The 27,500-nt window shown below is 49.1% G+C and overlaps 1 protein-coding gene and 1 non-coding gene across 3 annotated transcripts in view; one reads left to right on the forward strand and one right to left on the reverse strand.

Annotated features, from left to right (window-relative positions):
* The window catches only part of LOC123762961 (synaptotagmin-15), a 140,213-nt gene that overhangs the window by 83,989 nt on the left and 28,724 nt on the right, over positions 1–27,500 (reverse strand). The gene's annotated exons all lie outside the window — the stretch shown is intronic.
* Positions 2,126–2,197, forward strand: TRNAT-CGU (transfer RNA threonine (anticodon CGU)). Its single transcript has one exon. It is a non-coding gene; the product is annotated as a tRNA-Thr (tRNA).

The following is a 27,500-nucleotide window of genomic DNA, read 5'->3' on the forward strand; positions in this document are numbered from 1 at the left end:
TTGTCGCTACGTTCGTCAGCGACAGATATCCACCGAACATGTAAATGAATTATAATAACGTTATCACTATCCAGAACAACAAGCAAAATATATAAATAGTAATATCTTTTATCGTTAAAATTGTTAAAATCATGAGTGGGGGAGCCGGTCGGCCGAGCGGACAGCACGCTGCACTCGTGATCCTGTGGTCCTGGGTTCGATCCCAGGCGCCGGCGAGAAACAATGGGCAGAGTTTCTTTCACCCTATGCCCCTGTTACCTAGCAGTAAAATAGGTACCTGGGTGTTAGTCAGCTGTCACGGGCTGCATCCTGGGGGTGGAGGCTTGGTCGAGGACCGGGCCGCGGGGACACTAAAGCCCCGAAATCATCTCAAGATAACCTCATCTCAAGATAACCGAGAGGGTGGGGGGGGGGGGGGTCAGAAAGATTTTGAATTCCTCAAGCAACAAAAGATGAAGACGATGGCGGGAACTGCGAGTGACTTCACCAGGTGGAAGGCAGACTGAGCCAGGTGGAATATCCCCGTCTCGCCGCCCAATAACACAGTTAACGAGACCGTCGTGACGTTATGAACGGATTCCACCGACTTGAATGCACCTGTCACGGCCCTCCTGTCATTCCCCCTGGACAGATGAGATATTAAAACACCTTTCCGATTTGGCCGCCCACCTCTGCTCCAATATGGCCGCCCACCTCCGCTCCGATATGGCCGCCCACCTCTGCTTCAATATGGCCTCCCACCTCTTGTCCAATATGGCCGCCCACCTCCGCTTCAATATGGCCGCCCACCTGTGCTTCAATATGGCCTCCCACCTCTTGTCCAATATGGCCGCCCACCTCCGCTTCAATATGGCCGCCCACCTGTGCTTCAATATGGCCTCCCACCTCTTGTCCAATATGGCCGCCCACCTCCGCTTCAATATGGCCGCCCACCTGTGCTTCAATATGGCCTCCCACCTCTTGTCCAATATGGCCGCCCACCTCCGCTTCAATATGGCCGCCCACCTCTGCTTCAATATGGCCGCCCACCTGTGCTTCAATATGGCCTCCCACCTCTTGTCCAATATGGCCGCCCACCTCCGCTTCAATATGGCCGCCCACCTCTGCTTCAATATGGCCTCCCACCTCTTGTCCAATATGGCCGCCCACCTCCGCTCCAATATGGCCGCCCACCTCTGCTTCAATATGACCGCCCACCTCCGCTCCAATATGGCCGCCCACCTCCGCTTCAATATAGCCGCCCACCTCCGCTTCAATATGGCCGCCCACCTCCGCTCCAATATGGCCGCCCACCTCCTCTCCAATATGGCCGGCCACCTCCGCTTCAATATGGCCGGCCACCTCCGCTTCAATATGGCCGGCCACCTCCGCTCCAATATGGCCGCCCACCTCTCCAATATGGCCGCCCACCTCCGCTCCAATATGGCCGCCCACCTCCGCTCCAATATGGCCGCCCACCTCCTCTCCAATATGGCCGCCCACCTCCGCTCCAATATGGCCGCCCACCTCCGCTCCAATATGGCCGCCCACCTCCTCTCCAATATGGCCGCCCACCTCCGCTCCAATATGGCCGCCCACCTCCGCTCCAATATGGCCGGCCACCTCCGCTCCAATATGGCCGCCCACCTCCGCTTCAATATAGCCGCCCACCTCCGCTTCAATATGGCCGCCCACCTCCGCTCCAATATGGCCGCCCACCTCCGCTCCAATATGGCCGCCCACCTCCGCTCCAATATGGCCGGCCACCTCCTCTCCAACATGGCCGCCCACCTCCTCTCCAATATGACCGCCCACCTCCTCTCCAATATGACCGCCCACCTCCTCTCCAATATGACCGCCCAGCACCGTTCCAATATGGCCGCCCACCTACTTAACAACCTCCTTTTGATTCATTAATAAATTTCATTATCTTAATTCCTACAAAAAATTGTCTTGAGAAAATTCTCAGGAAAGATCTTACCCACCACGGGGTAATTACCTGTTACATTGAGAAGAGATAGCTGCCCATTTCTGAAGAGCTTGTCACGCTCTAGTAATGTATGAGTAACGTCACAAGTCGGCCACTGTCTGGGTGATGTTTTCATAACATCTTGGAGGAGACCATCTTTAAAATGGAAGAAGGTCGGCCTCCTTAGCTCAGTGGTAGAGCACTGGTCTCGTAAACCAGGGGTCGTGAGTTCAAACCTCACAGGGGGCAGGGCTTTCACACGTGTACTTTTAGCAGTAAATAGGTACCTGGGAGTTAGTCAGCTGCCACGGGCTGCTTCCTGGTGTGTGTGTTGTGGAGAAAAAAAATAGTACTTAGTAACAGTTGATTGATAGTTGAGAGGCGGGCCGGAAGAGCGGAGCTCAACCCCCGCAAGCACAACTAGGTGAATACACACACACACACACACACACACACACACACACACACACACACACACACACACACACACACACACACAAACATTAAGTAGAAAAAGCTGCCCATTTCTGAAGAGCTTGTCACGCTCTAGTTAGTTAGTAAACAGTTGATTGACAGTTGAGAGGCGGGCCGAAAGAGCAAAGCTCAACCCCCGCAAAAACACAACCAGTAAACACAACTAGTAAACACACACACACACACACACACACACACACACACACACACACACACACACACACACACACACACACACACACACACAAGGCTATTGAATTAGGCTATTTAATTAGCTAATTTAATTAGGCTATTTAACACAAGGGGCACACGCACTAGGGGACACAGGTAGAAACCGAGTGCCCAAATGAGCCACAGAGATATTAGAAAGAACTTTTTTAGTGTCAGAGTGGTTGACAAATGGAATGCATTAGGAAGTAATGTGGTGGAGGCTGACTCCATACACAGTTTCAAGTGTAGATATGATAGAGCTCAATAGGCTCAGGAACCTGTACACCTGTTGATTGACGGTTGAGAGGCGGGACCAAAGAGCCAGAGCTCAACCCCCGCAAGCACAACTAGGTGAGTACACACACACACACACACACACACACACACAGGGGGCCTCGTAGCCTGGTGGATAGCGCGCAGGACTCGTAATTCTGTGGCGCGGGTTCGATTCCCGCATGAGGCAGAAACAAATGGGCAAAGTTTCTTTCACCCTAAGTGCCCCTGTTACCTAGCAGTAAATAGGTACCTGGGAGTTAGTCAGCTGTCACGGGCTGCTTCCTGGGGTGTGTGTGTGTGTGTGGTGTGTGGGAAAAAAAAAGTAGTTAGTAGTTAGCAAACAGTTGATTGACAGTTGAGAGGCGGGCCGAAAGAGCAAAGCTCAACCCCCGCAAAAACACAACTAGTAAACACAACTAGTAAACACACACACACACACACACACACACACACACACACACACACACACACACACACACACACACACACACACACACACACACAGCACGCATCACCCTCTCCCTCTCCCACCACCAACAACACCATTGATCACCTAACAATCCTTCACCTAGGTATAACACTGCAAATAACGATACCAGAGCTCAGGAAGATAATGAGCTGCTCTCAGAGGGCAAACTATGAAACGTATAGAACAATCATTCAAGGAATCGAACGGTGCCAGAGACATCCTCTCCTTCACTGTACCAGCCCCGCCTCTATTGTCTTCCCCAGACACAATGCCCCTCGCCGCGGTGCTCCGAGCTCAAAGGAACTTGTCCTGTGTCTTTCTTGTTCCCTTCTGTGAAAGGGGCTTGCGGGGGTGCGTCCCGGTGACGACGTTACCATGCCTGAAGGAGGATGAAATGGTTGTAGTGTTGGTAATTGTGTGTGTGTGTGTGTGTGTCTCCGAGAGAAATGACCAGTTCGTCAATAACCAGGTCGTTAGTAACTAGGTCGGTAGTGACCTGGGGCCAGATTCACGAAAGCACTTACGCAAGCACTTACGAACGTGTACATCTTTTCTCAATCTTTGACGGCTTTGGTTACATTTATTAAACAGTTTACAAGCATAAAAACTTCCCATTCAACTGTTGTTATTGTTATAAACAGCCTCCTGGTGCTTCGGAGCTCATTAACTGTTTAATAATTGGAAACAAAGCCGCCAAAGATTGAGAAAAGCTGTACAGGCTAGTAAGTGCTTTCGTGAATCTGGCCCCAGGTCGTCAATGACATAATCGTCAGTATGTTGTTGTTGTTGTTAAAGATTCGCTACCCGGAACAAGCAGTTCCAAGTAGCACGGGCTATGGTGAGCCCGTAGGTAAAATCGTCAGTAACGGGTCGTCAAACGCTCTCCTCCTGCACAAGAGCCTATGCATGAAAGTCTACGGTGAGGCAGCGCCACGTTTACATTACTGCCGCTTCTCTCCGCATGAAGCCAATTTTTACTCCAGATTCTTAAAATGAATTTCCCTTTATACTCTTTACTTTGTCTGGCCGACATTTATATGTGTAAGGATAAAAAGCCTTTTTTCCGCGAACAATTTGAGAGCCGCAAGTGGCAGTGGTGCAGCGGCCGACAACAATTTAGCACACTCAATAAACACTTTGACAACCACTGACAGAAACACACAAATGTATTGTATCACTAAACAAAAAAAGATCAGACTTTAAATGGTGAACATGTACTTCCTCTGGACATTAAGCGCTCTCTATTAACTTTATGTTTTCTTGGTAAAGAGTTACCCAACTTTACATGCCATGTTCTTTAGTTGAAAATATGTATTAGTAATCGAATGTTTTTATTAGTCAAGAAATATGTTAGTTTGTTTTACCGTTTTGAGTAAATATGCAAAAATTAGATGCCACCTATCAGTTTCAACACATGCGAATTCTACCTCGATTACTTTTTTAAAGTCGGCCACTCACGCGGCTACTAATGATAGACATCAGAGATGAATAAATAGCCGGGCAGGTGGTCTGAGATCAGAGGCTTGCGTAGACTGCTAACAGAGAAGGACCCGTCACGTAGTCGAGTGACGACACGCAGACATTTCTTGGATGCTTATAATTCCGTGGCTGGCGAGGGAAGGCCAGCCTGCATGCCAGTACACCAGGACTGGGATAGCGCTCGCGGGATTTTCAGGAAAATGCTTGAAGAGCTAACACAAATTATACGAGAAGTACGAAAGTCGGGCTTGCGTTTTAGATGACAAATTTGATCCTCCGCCATCCTAAGGATGAACAGTCTTTCCAATATTATTGACTGAGACTTTTTATTCCACGACACAGTTGATGAATATCGGTAATAAGCTATCGGTAAGCTGTTAATGAAGAAATTTGATGATGTAGGAAGCTTACCAACCTGCCCACCGCGAGGTCCTCCGGCAAGACGAAACGTGAACAGAAACTAAGACTGGACGGTATTTGTCCAACCAGCAGAGTTAAAAATGCTAATGAGTGACAAATTCTCACTGTTCTTAAAATATAATACACCTTGAACATGAGGAGCGGCCACAGTGATGGGAAGACGTGAGGATGAGCCTCGGTAACACCCAGGATCATATGATCAATAATATGAGACGACCTGCTGCCGCCATAAGCTTGATGACCTGCTCCCGCCATGAGCTTGATGACCTGCTGCCGCCATAAGCTTGATGACCTGCTCCCGCCATGAGCTTGATGACCTGCTCCCGCCATGAGCTTGATGACCTGCTCCCGCCATGAGCTTGATGACCTGCTCCCGCCATGAGCTTGATGACCTGCTCCCGCCATGAGCTTGATGACCTGCTCCCGCCATGAGCTTGATGACCTGCTCCCGCCATGAGCTTGATGACCTGCTCCCGCCATGAGCTTGATGACCTGCTCCCGCCATGAGCTTGATGACCTGCTCCCGCCATGAGCTTGATGACCTGCTCCCGCCATGAGCTTGATGACCTGCTCCCGCCATGAGCTTGATGACCTGCTCCCGCCATAAGCGTGATGACCTGCTCCCGCCATAAGCTTGACGACCTGCTCCCGCCATGAGCGTGATGACCTGCTCCCGCCATGAGCGTGATGACCTGCTCCCGCCATAAGCTTGGTGACCTGCAGTAAGGAATTACAGGTACATTAAACCAGCTCTCACTTGACTAACTCCCGCCTCGCTGATTAGACGCGGGCTTTACCTGACGTGACTCCCGGATGTTGTTAAGGGCGGGAGAGAAGAGGGGGCGTCGCTGCCAGAGGGGAGGGGAGACTGACCTTTTGAGGGGAAAGGATCGTGTAAGGAGGGGGAAGGGGAAAGACCTTCGGAGAGCGGCTGTAGGACCCCTCTGAGAAGGAAAGTGGGAACGTTGCACATTTCAAGGGCGTAATGTAAACAAGAATGATGTGATGGGGAGTTGGTTGCAGTGTGTGAAGTGACACTGTGGGGGGGAGGTCGGTGGAGGGGGGGTGAAATGAAGCTCACTTGATAATATTTTTTGCCATGAACGATGCTGATAAATCCAATTAACATGCGTTCTTCCACCGATACGTTCTGGGAATGTAAACACGCAAAAGAACGTGTTTTTAGATGATAAGGCATATCAAAGGGCAAAGATGTCCCCTTGAAGTGTGAAGATCTGAGGTAGAAATTCATAAATGTCTCTCCGCCCCTTCTGGCGGCCCCCATCTCCCTCCTCGGAACAACTTAACTCTCACTAAGGTGACACGGAAGATTTTTCGCTTCCCTGAATATAGAGATGCGACGGAGGGGGGGGGGGGGCGTCTCGATCACTCCAGCCCCCCCCCCCCCTGCTGGCTGACGAATGTTTTCCAGGGGGGGCGCTTCACACTTGATTACCTTAATTAGTGATACAGGCCGCTCAGCCATTCCTTGAGCCCACGTGAGCTCCGGGCTCAGGTGAAGTCCGGGCCCAGGTACGCTTCGGACCCCAGGTTAGCTTCCGGCTCAATTGAGCTCCCAATCTAGGTGAGCTTTCGCCTTATGTAAGGGGCTCTGATCCAAGTAGGATAGCTAAACCCAGGTGAGATACCCCTGTCCATGGACGCTCTTATTCTTGGTGTCCAAATGCCTCCTCCATGGATATAGAAAGTCCAAAAGTCTTATCCTTGGCTATAGAAAGTCCAAAAGTATCATCCTTGGGTAAAATAAAATCCAAATTTCCTCGTCTTTGAGTATTGCAAGTCCAAACGTATCATCTTTGGATATAGAAAGTCCAAACGTATCATCTTTGGATATAGAAAGTCCAAACGTATCATCTTTGGATATAGAAAGTTCAAACGCCTCATCGGCAAGCCAATATGTATTCGCTGACAATTTTCTAACCCGTCGAATATCAACTTTGAGCTCTCAAATACACATCAAACAACCACTTCAAATACACGTTTGCGTCACACGTCCAGAAATGGCTGGAAGTTCCCGGAAGCGGATCCCACCACCACCAACCTCCGCGAAGCTGAAGCTTGGGAAGGCAGAGAGAGCTTAAGAAGCTTGTGTTGGGGCTCACGGCTGTGCTTCCGGGTCGACACGGAAGCTTGAGCCCTATGGGGAGGGTGGGGGGAAGGTAGTGTGAAGCCACATGCGGTCCTGTAGCTGCTTGCCTGTTTTCTGCTGCCCTGTCTGCTGCCTGTCTGTTTTCTTTTCATACTGACTACCTGCTCTGTCTGTCTGCCTTGTTCTCTGACTGCTTGCTGACTGACTTGCTTTCATTACTGACTGTCTGCCTTCTTGTCTGACTGCTTGCTGACTGACTTGCTTTCATTACTAACTGTCTGCCATCTTGTCTGACTGCTTGCTGACTGACTTGCTTTCATTACTGACTGTCTGCCTTCATCTCTGACTGCTTGCTGACTGACTTGCTTTCATTACTGACTGTCTGCCTTCATCTCTGACTGCCTCCCTTCTTTCATGACTGCCTGGTTCAGTACGTACCCTGATGGCTCGTGCCGTGGAGAGGTTCGTACCCAACACGAACCTCTCCCAAATCAATGATTTTGTTCTTATAATAATATGCTGCGTTATTCTCTGATGCCAGGAAAATTAACATAAAATTTCTTGTGTTCATATTTCGGCCGTAGTCCCATAAAAGATGGAATTTAAATACAGCATCCATGCACTCCTCCCACAGACAATGTCAGACCACGAAGAAAGGATTAAGACAGGAATTTCCTAAAGTACTTTCGTATTTAATAATACATTTTAATTACACAAATAATAGTTTGATCCTCTGAAGATGTATTATTAAAAACGAAAGTACTTAAGGAAATTCTTGTCTTAATCTTTCCTTCGTGGTCTGACATTGTCATATATATATATATATATATATATATATATATATATATATATATATATATATATATATATATATATATATATATATATATATATATATATATTTTTTTTTTTTTTTGCCAAAATATATAATTGGATGTTTATATATATAGATGCCAAAACTGTTGGTAGTTTCAAAGCTTCATATGACAAAGAGTTCTGGGAAGACGGGACACCACAAGCACAATTCTCATCTTGTAACTACACTTAGGTATTTACACGCATCCACACCTCACATATATATATATATATATATATATATATATATATATATATATATATATATATATATATATATATATATATATATGCATATATATATATATATAATATATAATATATTTTATAGCAACATTTTAAAACTGTAGTTTTTAGTTTGGGCGCCACACCCTAGGGCACGGCGGCCCACTGGAGGGATTCATGAAAATTGGGTTTTGGAACATTTTTCAGAATTATGGCTTCCTTTTCGTCTGAATCCTTTCGCCTTGCTATCTATACTCTTTCACCCGACCCCTCCCCTGCTCCACTACCCAACTCTCAATGCTCCACTATCCGACTCTCCCTGCTTCACTACCCAATTCTATATGCTACCCACTCCAACTCTATTACCCATGTCCCCCACCCACTCAGTGCTCCCCCCAGCCCACTTCTTGTGCTCCTCCTCCCCATGCCTCTCCACCTCACTATCCACGCTCCTCCACCCCCACTGCCAGTGAATACCCATTATCACTCACATTCTTCCCCTGACGAACTTGAGAGTGATCAGGATAATAATACAGCTAGTGTAACCCCTACACCTTTTGTATCGCAGTAGTCAGAGCACACTAAATATCCCGAGTGGTGTTTCCTCATACATGTGTTGCTTTAAATATGTTCTATAGCTGTTCCCGTTTGGCCAAAATATATTTTGTTTGGTCTCATTATCTTTGCATTGGATTTTGTAAGCATATAGACGAATTGAGACTAGAGAGAGTTCTTAATACATGTTGTGTGGTTCATTGTTTGTGAAATGCTGGTGCTTACATCCTATTTTGTCTCACTCTTCCCTCTCTCCTCTCCCCTCTCCCCTCTCCCTGATGCTGCATCTTCCCCCCCCCCACTCACCCAATCCTCCTCCCCCTTCCTGACCAATCTAGTTCACCTCCTTCTCCCCCTCCGCCCCTCCTCTGAATGATTGGTTGCCTCTTTTAATTAATGTCTTCCAAGATTGGCTCTTATCTTTATCGATGCCTAGATGTTGTTTGTAGCATAATTAAGATCCACCACCACGATAGCGAGTCTTGACCATGTTTCCTTGCTATTGCGATAGCGTGTCTCTGCCTTGTCTCCCTTGCTATCACGATAGCGTGTCTTGCCGATCCATCACTGTCATCACGATATCATCACCACAGTCTCTCTCGCCGCCAGATCTTTAGTCCAAACAAAAGCTCCTCTTACATTGAACTTTTTAATTTTCATTTTGTTAATAGTTTTCAAGAGGGAAATTATTTCACGGAAATGACAGGTGTCTGTTTTTCCAGTCGGTGATATTAAGCGTCGCCTCGTGTGGAGTGATGCCTCGTGTGTCGAGTGATGCCTCGTGTCGAGTGATGCCTCGTGTCGAGTGATGCCTCGTGTCGAGTGATGCCTCGTGTGGAGTGATGCCTCGTGTGGAGTGATGCCTCGTGTCGACCAACGCCTCGTGTCGACCGACATCTCGTGCCAAGCGATGCCTCATATCTAGTGACACTTCACGTCGAGTGATTCCTCAAGTGTGACAACACATCACACTAGTGTGATAACACTAGCATGTGTGATAGTGATAACGAGGAGGAGATATCTTGGACAGTACCTTAGATTTCGGACAGTATCTAAGGTATCTAGGTACCTTAGATCACTGTCCTAGATACCTCCTCCTAGATATCACTGTCCTCACCAACTGGGGAAAATACACATCAATAACAAGAATTTGGTATCTCTTTAGAACTTTATTTATTGTGTTTGCATATAAGGAAGACAGTCTCCAACTCTCTCTCTCTGGATTACGAGAAAGAGATAGAGAGAGAGAGAGAGAGAGAGAGAGAGAGAGAGAGAGAGAGAGAGAGAGAGAGAGAGAGAGAGAGAGAGAGAGAGAGAGAGAGAGAAGTAGTTTAGGAAATGTAAGGAAACCATTCTTTTTCCCCCGTAATACCTTGGCACAGTAAGAGAGGCACCTGAAGAGTGGAGTGACGAGCGCCGTAAGGATCACTCCAAACACCTTACTGTTCTTGATGTGTGTGTAAACAAGCTGCTTGAGGAAGACCCCCACTAGACGCTCAGAGGGGGTCTTCATAACCCTCTGGGTCCCTGTGGAGAGGGCGGAGAGGCACGCTAGAGACACCAGGTCTTCACAGATCTGTTACTCGTGTCGGGTACAACATTCATCTTCTCAAGCCGTACAACCTGCCGCCGCTCATTTGTAATTACTCAAAAGGAAGCGGCACGTCTGCGACCCTACGGTCAATGATCGTAATACCGCGAAGTGCGTCAATGACCCGGGGCTCTGGTCACCACGACGAGGGGCTCTCGTCACTAGGACGAGGGGCTCTCGTCACCAGGACGAGGGGCTCTCGTCACCAGGACGAGGGGCTCTCGTCACCAGGACGAGGGCTCTGGTCACCAGGACGAGGGGCTCTCGTCACCAGGACGAGGGGCTCTAATCACTAGGACCTGGGGCTCTCGTCACCACGACGAAGGGGGCTCAAAGTTCACCTTCCCTAACCTTTGTCACCATGTCGACATTGTAGACTACACGAACAAATGGAGTACCATTTAGGTTCACTTAAAGCGTTGAACTGGTCTACACCCCAAGGGTATAGACTCTCTGTCAGGGTGTAGACAAGGAGTCTACACCTCAAGACACAGGTACACGACAGACAGGGAGTCTACACCCCAAGACTCAGACGACAACACAGAAGTGAGGCTCGAACCAAGCCCCAGGAGCCAACCAGCCAGGTCCGGATCACTCATATGTACCGTGTTAAAGGGAAGATGCGATAGGAACCACAAGTTGAGGTGATAGTCGTAGTCTCTCCGCTCTTGAAGGGTTACCCCCTGCACAGTCTGAGCCGCCATAGTGCCAACCTCGGCACTGTGCCACGCTTTGCCCACTATGCAGATCCTCGCTACAGTCTTATGCCCCCGCTATTAAAATGGGTCCTGGACTGCAAGCATCTATCTCATGATGCTTGCAAGCTGGAGCGAAGCCGGTTTGGTGGCCGGCTTGTGGTTTCATGGTCCTCACGAGGCTTCGTGACCTGCATGAGGCTTCATAATCCGCATGGGGCTTCATGGCCCCCTCACTAGGGTTCATGATCCTCACGAGGCTTCGTGACCTGCATGAGGCTTCATAATCCGCATGGGGCTTCATGGCCCCCTCACTAGGGTTCATGATCCTCACGAGGCTTCGTGACCTGCATGAGGCTTCATAATCCGCATGGGGCTTCATGGCCCCCTCACTACGGTTCATGTCCTCACGAGGCTTCGTAACCTGCATGAGGCTTCATAATTCGCATGGAGCTTCATGGCCCCCTCACTAGGGTTCATGATCCCCCCGCGAGGCTTCGTGGCCCGCACAATGGCCTAAAGGGCGGCTCAGTCTCCCCGAATCCATTATTTACTGAAGCATCATGAGTGGGGTTGAGGCCACCTGTGGCTCTGTTGACATTCTGGGCAGCCGCCGGTAATCCCTCCGCCGGGTCGTGTTTGTGTTGCTGATGCGGTGACGAGACTGGCCGGATAGACAGTTCTGGGTGTTGCCGGATAGCCTGTTCAGGAGGTGGCCGGATAGTCAGTTCCGGGAGATAGTTATTGCCGAGAGTGGCCGGATGGGTGGATGCTGGTGCTGGTCATCTAGACAGTGAAGAACATCAAATCAGATTGACGGGCCAGACGCAGCAAGTGGGCGCTACCAGAGGTACCACAGCGCTTATCAACAGCTAATCACCAGCGCTTATCAACAGCCAATCACCAGCGCTTATCAACAACCAATCACCAGCGCTTATCAACAACCAATCACCATCTCTTATCAACAACCAATCACCAGCGCTTATCAACAACCAATCACCAGCGCTTATCAACAGCCAATCACCAGCGCTTATCAACCCCCAATCACCAGCGCTTATCAACAGCCAATCACCAGCGCTTATCAACAGCCAATCACCAGCGCTTATCAACAGCCAATCACCAGCGCTTATCAACAGCCAATCACCAGCGCTTATCAACAGCCAATCACCAGCGCTTATCAACAACCAATCACCAGCGCTTATCAACAGCCAATCACCAGCGCTTATCAACCGCCAATCACCAGCGCTTATCAACAACCAATCACCAGCGCTTATCAACAACCAATCACCAGCGCTTATCAACCCCCAATCACCAGCGCTTATCAACAGCCAATCACCAGCGCTTATCAACAGCCAATCACCAGCGCTTATCAACAGCCAATCACCAGCGCTTATCAACAGCCAATCACCAGCGCTTGTCAACCCCCAAACACCAGCGCTTATCAACCCCCAATCACCAGCGCTTGTCAACCCCTAATCACCAGCGCTTATCAACCCCCAATCACCAGCGCTTATCAACAGCCAATCACCAGCGCTTATCAACAGCCAATCACCAGCGCTTATCAACAACCAATCACCAGCGCTTATCAACAGCCAATCACCAGCGCTTATCAACAGCCAATCACCAGCGCTTATCAACAGCCAATCACCAGCGCTTATCAACAACCAATCACCAGCGCTTATCAACAGCCAATCACCAGCGCTTATCAACAGCCAATCACCAGCGCTTATCAACAACCAATCCCCAGCGCTTATCAACAGCCAATCACCAGCGCTTGTCAACAACCAATCACCAGCGCTTATCAACCGCCAATCACCAGCGCTTATCAACAGCCAATCACCAGCGCTTATCAACCGCCAATCACCAGCGCTTATCAACCGCCAATCACCAGCGCTTATCAACTGCCAATCACTGCACACGAACCGGACTAAAACCTTGCCTCTGCTATTTTGTACACGCAGCCAATTTCGAAACTCGTACCGTCTATAAATATTCGCGGGGGCATACACATCATTTTTTTACCCTTGCAATGGAATGTTGTATTTTTCGACGCTGTCAAAATAGCATGACGGATGTATTTAATCAATTGAGTTATTTAGATCTGGGTTGGGAATGGTTGATGGCTCCGATAGAGCAGAGATAACTTTAGACCTGAAGTGAGAAAGAGACAGAGACAGACACCCAGCAAGATGGACAGACAGCCAGAAAGGGAAGCAAAGGAAGTGAAAAAGAGACAGAGAAAAAGACAGAGACCAACACCGAGCAAGATGGACAGACAGCCAGAAAGGGAAGCAAAGGGAGACAAAAAAACAGATGAAAGATAAATAAGGAAGCAATATTAGCTGACTAAGTCGACTTAATTGACGAAGTTCAAGAAAGTGTGTCTTAAGGACTTATTAGGGGAAAGCGTCAAGCCATTACGACTATATACCACTTGGAAGGGGTCAGGATAAAGATTTGGGATGGGACGGGGGGATGGAATGGTGCCCAACCACTTCAACGATCGGGAATTGAACTCTTGGACGGTCGGGGGATTGTGCAGGACTCTACAGGTCAAATTGTTTTGAAATATTCAGATAAAATCATTGATTTGAAACATACACTAACCAGCCGACGAAGCTCTCTTCCTCCCACATTTTCCTCAATCTGTATATTCAAGAAACAAGCTAAAACATACACGTTACTTGTAAACATTCTATACATAAAAATCTACTTCGCCCGAATAGAATTACGTCGGCCCTCTTCTGTTTATTGGATTGCCTTTCAGGTCTTGACCTCTAAAAAGTAAAAGGCGGTGGCCGCTGCTGCTTCCTCTCGGTGTATGGAAAGTGTTTGGTGGGTGGAGGTGAGTTCGCGTGACGGGTCTGTGGCAGATAAAGGCTCTTGGGTTGTACGTTTTGGCGCCCGATGCCGCGGTCATGGGCGCCACAGGACCCGCGTGAAGACGCCGCGGGGAAAGTGGTACTGGAATTGGGTGTATTTTTAGCGAGGCGTTGCGTAATAAGATGTGGTGGCCGGCGCGCGCTGATGGACGGGTCGTGATGGTATCTGGCTTGTGTGGTTTCTGCGTCTCACTCACTGTCTCTCTCGCCTCACTCACTTTCTCTCATGTCTCACTCTCTCTCTCACTCCTCACTCACTGTCTCCCGCGTGCCTCATTGACTATCTCACCTCACTCACTGTCTATTTCACTGTCTCTCTTTCCTGCTGTCTCACACATCTTGCTGTCCTTCTCACATTACTTAATGTCTTTCACCTCACAGTCCCGCGTGAGAGTCAGTCTCTCTCTCTCTCTCTCTCTCTCTCTCTCTCTCTCTCTCTCTCTCTCTCTCTCTCTCTCTCTCTCTCTCTCTCTCTCTCTCTCTCTCTCTCTCTCTCTGTCTCTCTCTCTGTCTCTGTCTCTGTCTCTGTCTCTGTCTCTGTCTCTCTCTCTCTCTCTCTCTCTCTCTCTCTCTCTCTCTCTCTCTCTCTCTCTCTCTCTCTCTCTCTCTCTCTCTCTCTCTCTCTCTCTCTGTCTCTGTCTCTCTCTCTGTCTCTCTCTCTGTCTCTCTCTCTCTCTCTCTCTCTCTCTCTCTCTCTCTCTCTCTCTCTCTCTCTCTCTCTCTCTCTCTCTCTCTCTCTCTCTCTCTCTCTCTCTCTCTCTCTCAAGCCTCGAGTCAAAATGCTCAATATAATTTACCGCTCAGAGAAAAAGTTTAATCGCGAAAATTAAAACTCCATCAATATTCATAGGAAGCTCCACTTATTCCTGTTGGGGCTCTTTGATTTTTGCATAGATATCGACTTTATAATTGTAACATTACTTTGAATGTGTGCTCAATAATTTCAGTAGAAATTGTTCTTGAGCTACAGATGCAATGCAAACCAAGGTACTTGACCCCTGTTCTGACCACGTCATGCATCTGTACACAAATGTCAATGGGAGTCGGGATTTTTTTTTTTTACAATAAAAGCTTTAGCATCGTCAGCTTTAAATCACGATATCGATTACAAGGCTTTGACGTGATTGGTGAGGGGTCGATGTTTACCTGCAGCTGGCGGTGATTGTGTGCTCTCTTGATTATATGCCACCTGGCACCACCTCATGCTGGCACTCAACTGGCATCACCCTACACACACATAGCCATCAGATACTCCAGCCGGTGCCACAAGCAGGGCTACGAACACTGGACATAGGGGGATGGGCGGTCGAATGACCCGCTTCTCCACACACACACACACACACACACACACACACACACACACACACACACACACACACACACACACACACACACACACACACACACACACATTCAAACACCAGTGTAAAAGTTCTCTCGTTCCAATTAAACGCAAAAGCGTATAAGAAAAACACCGACCTTTGTTCTTGCGTTTTACTCACAGAGAAGCGGTCCAATGTGAAGCTCTCCCAGCTTGGTGAGAGCCACGAGGACCCTCCGGACTGTCAAGAGAGGCTATGGGGTCCCCTAGACCAGACAAGAGAGAGAGAGAGGCAGTGGGGTCCCCTAGACCAGACAAGAGAGAGAGAGAGGCAGTGGGGTCCCCTAGACCAGACAAGAGAGAGAGAGAGGCAGTGGGGTCCCCGAGACCAGACTGACAAGAGAGAGAGAGGCAGTGGGGTCCCCGAGACCAGACTGACAAGAGAGAGGCAGTGGGGTCCCCGAGACCAGACTGACAAGAGAGGCCACTGGGACCCCGAGACCGGACCGTCAGATGCAACAAAGGCAAGCGAATGGTGTCCTGAAGTGGAAGATAATTACACCGTGGTCGAGCTCTATGTGTTAGACATGGGGGAGGGGGGGGCGGAGGATGGACGTTGGTACCTCTGTCACTGGGAGGGGGGGACGTGTGGGGCTGGTACCCGCTTGTCACAGGACGAGGAGTGAGGTTGGTACGCATGTCTCTGGAGGACAGATGGCGATAAGACTCCTGCCCCATGCAGGACGTGTGAGGTTGGTATCCCTGCTTCCTCAGGATCTGTGAGGTACCCCTGCCACTGAATGTTTTTAAATCGCTTCACATTTCTAGTCATATATGTGGGTGGCCACGTTGACGGCAGTCATGTGTGTGGGTGGCCACGTTGACGGCAGTCATGTGTGTGTGTGCGTGGCCACAATAATGGTGTCACTACACCTACTGATGGTGGCTTTAACCATGCGAGTACCTTCGTAAACTACCTCACTCCGATGACTCGGACAAAATGCCATTTATTGCGAAGAAGGCTGGCCTATGTGATTGGGTATAAGCCTAGTTGATAGCAACATTGAAGCTAAGCTCATCCAAGATCTAGTCATTGATTGTTTTGCAGTTTTTAATGAACACATTGTCGGGGATATGAGGTCCAATTCCCATCATCATAGGGTTATGGTGAACATTCCAGACACTCGTACACCACACACACACACACACACACACACACACACACACACACACACACACACACACACACACACACACACACACACACACACACACACACACACAGGCTTACTGATGATAAAGGAACTATTAAATATACCTATTCCTCCCCCAGAGGGGTCACCAAGACTCCCCTATTGATGGGTAAACGGTGGAACAATAGACGGAGGAAGGGGTAAATAGTGGAAGGGTGGACGAGTGAAGGTAAATGGGTAAGAGACCCCCAGTGTGCCTCAACTCCTTCCCATTCCTCAACCTTGACAAGTTTACCAGCCAAGTTTCACAACTGCCTCCTATCTTCCGTAATTAATTTCTGCAGCAAAGTCTTTAGCATGTGTCCCTACCCTCAGTTTCCTTTTTCATATGAGACGGTGAGGTGTGTTGCATGATTCCAGATGGGTCTTGCATGCAAATATCTTGGCAACACATTCGGAAGACTTGCTGACAAGTTTGTGTTGTAGCTTAATGGCTACTTTGCTGTCATTAGAGCCAGTATCCTCACGAAACAGACAGAAGAGCCACCAACATCCTCGTGAGACAGGACGAGCAGTGTCCTCAAGAGACAGAAGGAGACACAGACGGGAAGAGCCAATATCTTCATGTGACCAATAGGAGGTGGCCGGTCAGCCTTCAAACCACCAGTAGATCTTAATGAGTCAGCTGATGGCCTCAATAAGAGAGTCGCAGCTGCATTGTAATGCTGAGGTGTTAATGGCTGGCTGTGTTCCCTGGAGAGGATATCCCAGGAGCTGATGATAGCCCAGGATTAGCAAGCAAGATAGCAAGTGTGGTGCTTGCATACATATAATTCCAACAGAAGTAATGAAAAACGAATTGAACTATAACGATTTGTGGTTCATAACAAAACTCTGATTTTTAAAACAGATTTGGTCAACATTTCGACGCGATATTACCCTCTGTTCTTCTTCTTTCCAGTAAGCTAAAACTTGGATGGTTATTGGAAGAGCTCCGCGGCGTCTTTACTGAGCCAGTGACGCCCGGCAGATGGTGCTGCTGAAGCTGTGTTCTGCTGAAGCTGTGTCCTGCTGACCCAGGCCCTGCTGACCCAGGCCCTGCTTTCAGCATTCAGAGTATGTTTAGTCTGGCGCGACTGGCGACTCGTGAGTTGTGGCCTCCATGCATTCGAATAGAATTCGAATTTCGGTTCGAGGCTCCTCTGGCACGCTGCGTTGGTGATGTTCCTCGCCTCGTACCGGACGTCAGTAGGGAACCCATCTATCTCTCCGTTATTGAGAGATTAAACTACAAATTCTTGTTTGAGGGAAAATGTTCACTCTCCCTTGAGAGGTATTCCTGTGCTCTGATAATGTTCACTACGTTGACAATTGGGGAATTTATATATATATATATATATATATATATATATATATATATATATATATATATATATATATATATATATATATATATATATATATATATATATATATATATATATTCTATTACTAGATGTGATACCCGGTGGTGCCCGGGTCCACACACACACACACACACCCTCCCCCGTCTCCACACAGCTCCTTCACCTGTCTCCCTGTCCACATGTCCCTCCCCCCCCATTCCGTCTCCCTTCCACACACGCGTCATCCATCTCCCTTCCATCCAGACTCTCCACACCTCCCTATCCACACTACCCTACCTCCCTGCACCCCCCCTTCCCTTTCCCACCTCTCACCAACAACCCCCACCTCCCTCACCACCTCCAGAAACCTACCTCCCCCCCCCCCGCCGTCTCCTCCATCACTACAACTGTTTTTCTCTATACACTGTCTCCATTACTGTAACTAAATGGTTGCCCTTAGAACGTAAATCACACGTTGTCAAATGCTACATATGTTGCCAGGGTCTGCATATGTTGCCAGGCACATGCAGCACCTGTCATCACCTGGTAACATACGCAGATATGTTTCCAGGTGTTGCATATGCTCGTTCTACTATCCATCGTCTCCTTTCCATCCATCGCGTCCCTTTCCACCCGTCCCTCACCCGTCACCGCCTCACCTCTCTGAAGCTTCTTGTTTGGGTCGCTTCATCGTCTGGCCCACTGAACCGAAGGGAGAAGACCGGCATCTCGTTTTCCCTTGTCAGGAAAGAGTAAAAAAAAAAATCTCATCTCGTTCATACAGATGTCCTGGAAGGGGGGTAAATGGTGCATGTAAAGGGCCATTATGACGCTGGCGATGTGGTTCAATACGACTCAATACGACTGTGAAAGTGGTTAGAGGTTCAGTACGACTGTGAGGATGTCGTTTAAGGTTTAGCGCGACTGTGTTAATGGGGTTTGAGGTTCATGTCCGGGTAGGCTTACTGCTGGGGATTCGTATGTTCATTCTTTGTGTGTGTCGTGTAGCGCTCTTTATAAATGCTTCTGCGAAGTGGAGATGACTAGAGATGACTCTATCTAGAATCTTTCGTCAAAAGACACGAAAGTAATGTTGTCCTTCTTGGACAACATTACATCTTGGACAACATCTTGAGGTTATCTTGAGATGATTTCGGGGCTTTTTAGTGTCCCTGCGGCCCGGTCCTCGACCAGGCCTCCACCCCCCAGGAAGCAGCCCGTGACAGCTGACTAACACCCAGGTACCTATTTTACTGCTAGGTAACAGGGGCATAGGGTGAAAGAAGCTCTGCCCATTGTTTCTCGCCGGCGCCTAGGATCGAACCCAGGACCACAGGATCACAAGTCCAGCGTGCTGTCCGCTCGGCCGACCGGCTCCCGGTCCATATATTTAGTGTTAACGGCCCTTATGTTTAAATTTCAGCCCAACTACTGAAACTAATATGAGTATATGTGACCATGAGTATATGTGACCTAGACATGTAGACTACTACATGTCTAGGTCACATATACTCATGGTCACCATGTGAACCATCGCATATACATTGACATAATGGACAAACCGGAAAAAGTTTTATATATATGTTGCTAATAAAACCCTAACCTAACCATCCTAGGCCTAATACACGCTATCTGAGGCCTAATATAGTTCATATGTATATATATATATGTGCTATAATAGGCCTAGGAATATTTAAGTTTTTTCAGTTATTTTTTCGGATCCTTTTAAAGTGAATTTGTACCAAATTATTCTAATTGTCCATTACGTCAATATATGTATGATAGTCCACAACATTACAAAAAGTACTGTGTAAACAGGACGACGGGTTGGGGATATTCAGGCAACATTTCATTCACCGGAATGTTTGTTTACACGCAAGTGTGGCTACCTACCTACCTTGAGGCTACCTTGAGGTGCTTCCGGGGCTTAGTGTCCCCGCGGCCCGGTCGTCGACCAGGCCTCCTGGTCGACCAGACCAGGTGTGGATGACCATTTATACAGACATCATTTGTCTCTTCTCGGAACGTTGCGTTTGGTGTCGGGAGAGTTCGACATGAACAAGTTTTCATAGCTGATGACATGTGCCTTGTGTTCAGTGTTGGTGGGAGTCTCGTCTCGCTCAGTGACGTCTTTTAAGACCCTTACCGCCATCTTGTGAGCTGTTGTTGTTGTTGTTTTAGATTTAGCTCCTCGGAACGAAATGTCCATGTAGCACGGGCTATGGTGAGCCCGTAATTGAGTTCGGTTATTCGCGATAACTTTGTTAATGTGATATTTGGGTCAAAGTTTTAAATGGAGGTGGGGTTTCCTCCTTTTTCCCTGTTTCTTTTTCGCTTCTGTTTTAGTCGTGCTTTAATAACATTATCTTGGTGGCGGGTGTAGGTGCAGAATGTGAGCTGTTGAAAAGTGCATGTAATACAGTTTTATAGGTGAGACAGGTCCTGTTGGGGGCCGGGGTGTCGCGTGTTCCAGGAAGCTCCTTAATGAAGCCTTACTCAGACCAAGAGGGTGCCTTGTTGGGTGTTAGAGGCACGGTGGAAGAGGTGAGGGAAGGAGTAAGCATAAATGGAAAGGGGAAGGGAAAGAGAGAAAGGGGGAAAAGTAGAAGAGTCACTATGGAAGAGGGAGGGAAGAGGACTGGCGGCCGGCTAGTACAAAAGAACTATTCAATTGTCACTTATTTTCTGATCTCTCGACCCCTTCACGTCTAAATAATGGAAACACCTGTAAATATCACATATATTTATTCATCACACTACTGTTAAAGTCGTTAACATAACAATAATTCTATTAATAAACTTATCAGAACGCTTTTAAAACAAAACCAATATAATTCAAAAAGTTCTTTTTATACAGTACGGCCAAATTGTTGATATAAAAGCGCTCTCATGGCTTCCTATTACACCAACTGGAGCGTCAATATTATGATATAGTTTATTGTGTTACAGGTGCTGTGATACACAGTCTGTGGCGGGGGCCCCAGGTGGGAGTGATGTTTGGCTCGGCGGTACAATGCCCAAACGCTTCTGTCCTGCTGCAGGAATCGATCCTACGATTCTCGGTTGTAATCCGACTGCCTAGCCCAGTGTGTGTATTTACTATTCGTGCCTGCAAAATCGAATTATTAGCACTTGAACTAGGCTTTCTAACCAATCTATTTTTTCACTGTCTACTACATATATTTCACACACACACACACACATCCCTAGAAAGCATTCCGTAGCAGTTGTCTAACTCCCAGGTAACTATCTACTGCTAAGTGAACAGGTGCATCAGGATGAAAGAAACTCTGCCCATTTGTTTCCGCCTCCGCCGGGAATCGAACCCCCGGTTATAACTTCGTGTTATAACTAAGAATAATATGAGAGTGTACCACACTTGTATATTATGTGAGTTCCCGGCAACATTGCCCGTCTCTCCCGACCAACAATTCCCCTGAGATGTGATTACTGCCAAGACTTAGGCTAAGAGCGCATTAATCTGGTGAGGGATGATCAGCCAATCAGAATGAAGAGTGTGTTAGCCAGATTTGACAAAGCCCAAGACCCAGGACCCAGGCAAGGACCCAGAACCCAGGATCCAGGACCCAAGCGAGGACCCAGGACCCAAGCGAGGACCCAGGACCCAAGCAAGGACCCAGGACCCAAGCGAGGACCCAGGACCCAGGACCCAAGCAAGGACCCAGGACCCAAGCAAGGACCCAGGACCCAAGCGAGGACCCAGGACCCAGGACCCAAGCAAGGACCCAGGACCCAAGCAAGGACCCAGGACCCAGGACCCAAGCAAGGACCCAGGACCCAGGACCCAAGCAAGGACCCAGGACCCAAGCAAGGACCCAGGACCCAGGACCCAAGCAAGGACCCAGGACCCAGGACCCAAGCAAGGACCCAGGACCCAAGCAAGGACCCAGGACCCAGAACCCAAGCAAGGACCCAGGACCCAGGACCCAAGCAAGGACCCAGGACCCAAGCAAGGACCCAGGACCCAGGACCCAAGCAAGGACCCAGGACCCAGGACCCAAGCAAGGACCCAGGACCCAAGCAAGGACCCAGGACCCAGGACCCAAGCAAGGACCCAGGACCCAGGACCCAAGCAAGGACCCAGGACCCAAGCAAGGACCCAGGACCCAGGACCCAAGCAAGGACCCAGGACCCAGGACCCAAGCAAGGACCCAGGACCCAGGACCCAAGCAAGGACCCAGGACCCAGGACCCAGGCGTGGCGTCACACTGATCTGGATATCGCTACATCAAGAAGAGACAATAAGAGAGGGAGGGGGGGGGGGATGAAAGCAGAGAGGAAGGGTCAGAAATATCATCAACCTTAATGAAGATGGAACAGCGAAGAGTAAAGTAATAAATCACTGTTAATAGCGTGAGCCGCCCGCACAGTTGACAGTCCAGGGGTCGTCCTCCCCGAAGGTCACGCTCCCCCGAGGTCACGCTCCCCCGAGGTCACGCTCCCCCCCGAGGTCACGCTCCCCCGAGGTCACGCTCCCCCGAGGTCACGCTCCCCCCCGAGGTAATACTCACACATCTGGCTCATGTCACACACTCATCCTTTCGTGGTCGGTATTTAGGGAAAACCCTGGGTACTTGCTTCCCTGCCCGCCTGCCCTGGCACGCCTGCCCTGCCCGCCTGCCCTGGCACGCCTGCCCTGCCCGCCTGCCCTGCCCGCCTGCCCTGGCACGCCTGCCCTGCCCGCCTGCCCTGGCACGCCTGCCCTGCCCGCCTGCCCTGGCACTCCTGCCCTGCCCGCCTGCCCTGCCCGCCTGCCCTGGCACGCCTGCCCTGGCACGCCTGCCCTGCCCGCCTGCCCTGGCACGCCTGCCCTGGCACGCTCTTCGGCAGACCTGGGGGTGTACACGAGCTTCAAGACCACCACGGCACCCTCCTCGACAAGGACTGCCTGACTCTTTCCCTCCTCGCAGACTAGGAGGACATGAAGAACAACTCACCCCCAGGAATCCTACCACTCTGGGTACTCGTCCTCCTGCTCCTCCATCACTAGGCCTCCCTGGAGGACCAACACCCTCCAACAGCAGCCCCTTACCTTAACAAAACACTAACACATCTTCAGGACAGCTCGTCCTTCTAAGGTTTCCCAACGTCAAGATAATAATCAGTACCCTGGAAACACAAACCATAACTGTCTCTATTTTCCGCTTGTTACCACTTGTAATAAAGTTGTTACATCTTGGCTTAACGTGTTTATGACGGATTAGAACGTTGTTACAACTTGCTATATTGGTTATTATAACTGGTTAGGTGTTAAAACTTGTTCGAACGTTGTACCAACGTCGTAGTTTCGGTGTGTGTTTGGCGGGTATAAAGTGACCTCTCTTAACCTACCAGAGGACCAAAACACAATACGGGACAGTACGTCACTTTCGCCAGCCGCTTCTATTTTCTAGTACGACAATGTTTGGCCTTATGTAACGCATACGAGGGAAACGCGACGTTGTTTGTAGGAGTACAGATAACTTCTGGCTTGGCTGTACCTGCGGCGCTGCACCGCCCTAGACTTTATTTGCTGTCTCTTATCTCTAGGTTGTTCAGGAAGCATAATGCTTCCTGGAGATCACACCTGGAGACCACACCTGGAGACCACACCTGGAGACCACACTTGGAGACCACACCTGGAGACCACACCTGGAGACCACACCTGGAGACCACACCTGGCGACCACACCTGGAGACCACACTTGGAGACCACACCTGGAGACCACACCTGGAGACCACACCTGGAGACCACACCTGGAGACTACACCTGGAGACTACACCTGGAGACTACACCTGGAGACCACACCTGGAGATAGTTTGGGGAGTTCTTCTGCTCCCCGAGCCCAGCCTGAGGCCAGGCTTGACAATATACGGAGGTATGAAACAATATTTGTACCAGAACTAAGAGGGGCTGGTTAAAGGGAACTAAATCCTCACAACCATGACAGACAGAAGGAACAGGGGTGATATGATCACTACATACAAGGTATATTTGGAGGAAATACACAAGATGAACGATGGCCGCCTTTTTAAACATGTGCTCGCTAGAGCTGCATTAATGTCTTCACCCATCAACCATCAAGCATTTACACCGTCACTTGCGAAACCTCTACATCTTTCCTTAAAGATGTAAAGGTGTCGCAAGGCGTTGCATAAATACTTGATGTCCACGAGATGTAATTCGGCTTATTAGGTAACCCAGGCATCTGGGTGGCAAGCAGAGGGCCACACACACACACACACACACACACACACACACACACACACACACACACACACACACACACACACACACACACACACACACACCCACACCCACACACACACACACACACACACAATCAAGAAAGAAAATGAGACGCATTACCATAATAGGGGAAATTATTCTAATGAGCAGTTGCTATCATCGTTTTAATTGCCTTAACGATGGGTTTATTAACAAGCGACAGGTATTAACAGGTAAAGGGAGCCGTGAGAGGAAGAAGGGTCGCGGTAGGCAAGATGACGGCTGGCGGGACAGTCAAGACAGGTGTTCTGTACTGTCTGTTTACCGTCACCTTGATCTACTATGACCAACCACAGTAATCACGAATATCTGTCTTCTGAGAAAGTTAATAAGATTTCGTAACGGGGATAAAAGCATTCAAGATTAGTGGAGGAATGAGTCGGCGACAGATCGTGCTAAAATTGTAATGAAAAAATTTATTGAAAAGTAGCTATTTACTGTAAAATAAAAAGGAAACTTTAATAATATGGAAGAAAATGGGAAGTGGACTCCATACCTGGCCCCCCCCCCCTCGTCACCTGCTCTGTCACCTAGACAGGTGGCTCAGGTAATTAGCAGGTAATGAACACAATCATTATGTCGTGTTCACGGTCTAGGGACGACAACGCTGTCACCAGATGATACTAAGTGTGTGTGTGTGTGTGTGTGTGTGTGTGTGTGTGTGTGTGTGTGTGTGTGTGTGTGTGTGTGTGTGTGTGTGTGTGTGTGTGTGTAATTACCTAAGTGTATTTACAGGATGAGAGCTACGCTCGTGGTGTCCCGTCTTCCCAGCCCTCTTTGTCATATAATGCTTTGTGTGTGTGTGTGTGTGTACGCAACCCACAACAGTTGGCTAATTCCCGAGTGCCAATGTACATCAGGCATCGAGTGAAAGGAAAGCGTGCACAATCGTCTCTGCCCTGCTCGGGAATCGAACCCCGGACCTTCAGATATGAGCCGTCGACATGAAGATGATGATACATTAAAACCAATCGCCTAACACAGAGGAACTATCGTAGCAAGTTGGATTATTAAATTCACGCCAGTTGGATAACTAAAACTTTTGATGTTAGGAACATGTTAAATTAGATTGAGCATTGTTAGTTATTGTCATAGATGGAATAGTTTTCTTACCTTCTGAGGCGAGGATTTTTGTTTGTGTGAAGATATCTTTCTCTTCTGTGGAATTGCATGATGATATCTTTGTTGACTGTGGGAGTGTGTGAAGATATCTTTGTTTCCTGTAGAGGTGTATGCTATCTTTATTTACTGTAGAAGTGTATGGAGATATCTTTTGTTTAATGTGGACGTATATAATAATGCCTTTAATCAACGACCAGCCGGCGGGTGACGGATGTGCTGGACCAGCCGGCGGGTGACGGATGTGCTGGACCAGCCGGCGGGTGACGGATGTGCTGGACCAGCCGGCGGGTGACGGATGTGCTGGACCAGCTGGCGGGTGACGGATGTGCTGGACCAGCCGGTGGGTGACGGATGTGCTGGACCAGCCGGCGGGTGACGGATGTGCTGGACCAGGTGGACCATGGCCAAAGGTAACGAGGCGGACAATTAACCTGTCCCATGTGGTAATTTCACCTTGATTATCGTTAGTCACCCCACAAGCCCGCTTAAACTCTCTCTCTCACCATTTACTGCCAATAAACACGAAACAGTATGAAACAGGCGGCGTCCTGTGACGGGAAACAGGTCATGCATAGAGGTCAGGTCAACACACACACACACACACACACACACACACACACACACACACACACACACACACAAGAGACACTGGACAGAGCACACACACACACACACACACACACACACACACACACACACACACACACAAGAGACACTGGACAGAGCACACACACACACACACACACACACACACACACACACACACAAGAGACACTGGACAGAGCACACACACACACACACACACACACACACACACACACACACACACACACACACACAAGAGACACTGGACAGAGCACACACACACACACACACACACACACACACACACACACACACACACAAGAGACACTGGACAGAACACACATACACAAAGTAAAGGCAAGTAAAGCCTCGCCGGTCCATTAGAATAAGCGCATTACCCATTACTAGCCATCCCACACTCCAGGGACACTGTGAACACCATGAAGTCTTGGCCACATCAATATTTCACCGCACATTTTATATTTCTGACGTGCGTGCGTGTGCGTGCGTGGACATGCTCGCGAGGTCGAGGATCCTTAACTGTGGCGTCCAGCTCCTGGTCTCTTTGTCCATACTGGTGATTTACCTTAAGATCTTTAGTGTTTGTTGACTCCTTTAGTGTGGTTGACTTCTGTTACGGACCCGGATCCGACGTCCGAGCACGGAGCAGTGATGACCACGCCATCTGTGGGTCAGCTCTCGAAACCCCCTCCAAATGGACGACGACACCTGGCAAGGACGAGGTGTACCGGCCACAAGGGCCAGTTTCCAGTCCTGTTCAACTCACAACACCGCCGCTGCTGACCTCTGGTGAGGTGGTGCTCAGACAACAACGCCATCTATGGAGTGGATATGTCGGGCGTTTGTGTCTGAGCCTGTAAGTGAGGTGCTTTAGTGTGTCCCTGTTATAGATGACGTGTCTGCTTACAGAGTCGACCTGGGACTGCTGTGATGGAAGTTGAGTCAGTCTACCCAAGGCAGCCGTCCCCATATCTTGTGCTTTGCTGCAGCAGCTGTGAGTCGCCTCCCGGATGAACACTGTGGTGTTACCCTGCCTGTGAAGCGGCAGTTGAGGATTGTCATACCCGGGACCGACTACTGGATACGATTAACCACTGGGGTATTGTGGACAGGAGAGTGATCTGTGGTATCACATGAGGCTCCTGACTAGGGCGTTACCCTAGTATCGCTCGTGGAGTGGCCCGACCAGCGTTGCTGATCCGGAACCTGCCCGCTGTTCTGCTGGACTTGTGGTTGACGGCCTCCACGGCGGTGCCCCCAGTGGAACTGTGTTTTGGCTGGCCTGTGGCCGGGGTAGACTCAGCTTTTCGAAGGATTCGTCGTGAGGCCACGAGAGCACCGAGAACTTGGCATCGAAAGGATCCAGAGTCTTCAGGAGAAGACGACAGTGTAAATA

Source organism: Procambarus clarkii, chromosome 47, assembly GCF_040958095.1.
Source record: "Procambarus clarkii isolate CNS0578487 chromosome 47, FALCON_Pclarkii_2.0, whole genome shotgun sequence".
Taxonomy (NCBI): Eukaryota; Metazoa; Arthropoda; class Malacostraca; order Decapoda; family Cambaridae; genus Procambarus; species Procambarus clarkii.